General features: G+C 53.6%; 1 pseudogene; it reads left to right on the top strand.

Annotated features, from left to right (window-relative positions):
* The first annotated feature begins 214 nt into the window (after positions 1-214).
* On the top strand, positions 215-1,683 carry LOC105705344 (keratin, type II cytoskeletal 8-like; annotated as a pseudogene).
* The last annotated feature ends 383 nt before the right edge of the window (positions 1,684-2,066 follow it).

A 2,066-nucleotide genomic window follows, 5' to 3' on the forward strand; every position in this document is an offset into this window, starting at 1 on the left:
TAGTACAGTTTACATATGGAAATAGCTTAACAGTGGGTAGAGTGGAAGTGAATGACCCTCTAATGAGCAGTTAATCAAATCTACTGGAGTTCAGATGCTTCCATGGACTGTGGGTAGCAGCTTCCAATTATGATTCTTCTACCTTTGGTATTTTTCCTGCTCCTTCAGGAATCTCTGCCTGGTTCAGCCCTCCGGCTCCACTCCTACCTCCACCATGTCCATCAGGGTGACCCAGAAGTCCTACAAGGTGTCCACCTTTGGCTCCCGGGCCTTCAGCAGCCACTACTACACAAGTGGGCCCAGTGCCCGCATCAGCTCCTTGAGCTTCTCCTGAGTGGGCAGCAGCAGCTTCCGGGGCGGCCTGGGTGCAGGCTATGGTGGGGCCAGCGGCATGGGTGTGGGCATGGGCATGGGAGACATCACCACCGTCATGGTCAACAAGAGCCTGCTGAGCTCCCTTAATCTGGAAGTGGACCCCAACATCTAGGCCATGGGTACCCAGGAGAAGGAGCAGATCAAGACCCTCAACAATAAGTTTGCCTCCTTCATCAACAAGTTACAGTTCCTGGAGCAGCAGAACAAGATGCTGGAGGCCAAGTGGAGCCTCTTGCAGCAGCAGAAGATGGCTGGGAGCAACATGGACAACATGTTCCAGAGCTACATCAACCACCTTACATGGCAGCTGGAGACTCTGAGCCAGGAGAAGCTGAAGGTGGAGGCGCAGATTCGCAGCATGCAGGGGCTAGTGGAGGACTTCAAGAACAAGTATGAGGATGAGGTTAATAAGGATACAGAGATGGAGAATGAATTTGTCCTCATCAAGAAGGATGTGGATGAAGCTTACATGAACAAGGTAGAGCCGGAGTCTCGCCTGGAAGGGCTGACTGACGGGATCAACGTCCTCAGGCAGCTGTGTGAAGAGGGGATCCGGGAGGGGCAGTCCCAGATCTCAGGACATGTCTGTGGTGCTGTCCATGGACAACAGCCACTCTCTGGACATGGACAGCATCGTCACTGAGGTCAAGGCACAGTACATGAGATTGCCAACCGCAGCCGGGCTGAGGCGGAGAGCATGTATCAGATCAAGTATGAGGAGCTGCAGATGCAGGCTGGGAAGCACAGGGATGACCTGCGGCATACAAAGACTAAGAACTCTGAGATAAACCAGAACATCAGCGGCTCCAGGCTGAGACCGAGGGCCTCAAAGGCCAGAGGGCTTCCCTGGAGGCCACCATTGCAGATGCTGAGCAGCGTGGGGAGCTGGCCATTAAGGATGCCAACGCCAAGCTGTCCGAGCTGGAGGCCACCCTGCAGCAGGCCAAGCAGGACATGGAGTGGTAGCTGTGTGAGTACCAGGAGCTGACGAACGTCAAGATGGCCCTGGACATTGAGATCGCCACCTACAGGAAGCTGCTGGAGGGTGAGGCGAGCCAGCTGGAGTTTGGGATGCAGAACATGAGTATCCATACGAAGACCACCAGCGGCTATGCAGGTGGTCTGAGCTCAGCGTATGGGAGCCTCACAAGCCCCAGCCTCAGCTAAGGCTTGGGTTCCAGCTTTGGCTCTGGTGTGGGCTGCTGCTCCTTCGGCCTCACCAGCACCACCAAGGCCGTGGTTGTGAAGAAGATTGAGACCCGCGATGAGAGGCTGGTGTCTGAGTCCTCTGACGTCCTGTCCAAGTGAACAGCTGCGGCTGCAGTTCCTGAGGCTGCCCCAGAGCCCGGGAGGGAGGCCGCTGTGCAGGGGAGCACGGGGAACAGGAGACACACCTGAGGCTCAGCCCTAGCCCTCAGCCCATCCGCAGAGGAGTTTACTGCCTGGGGACCCCCTTTGCCCATGCCTCCAGCTGCAAAACAATTCAATTCCTTTTTTTTTTTTTTTTGTCCAAAATAAAACCTCAGCTAGCTCTGCCAAAAAAAAAAAAAAAAAAAAAAAAAGAAATATCTTGAGAAGGCTGTGTAATCCACTCTGCATTTTCCCCTTGAGACTGATGCTTTATGAAGCAGAAAATACATTAACATAGATTTTTCTTTTTGGCTTTCTCTTTGGAGGCTGATAGTCAAGAT

The sequence above is a fragment of the Aotus nancymaae genome, unplaced genomic scaffold, assembly GCF_030222135.1.
Source record: "Aotus nancymaae isolate 86718 unplaced genomic scaffold, 86718_ANA_hifiasm-v0.15.2.pri h1tg000079l, whole genome shotgun sequence".
NCBI classification, from domain to species: domain Eukaryota; kingdom Metazoa; phylum Chordata; class Mammalia; order Primates; family Aotidae; genus Aotus; species Aotus nancymaae.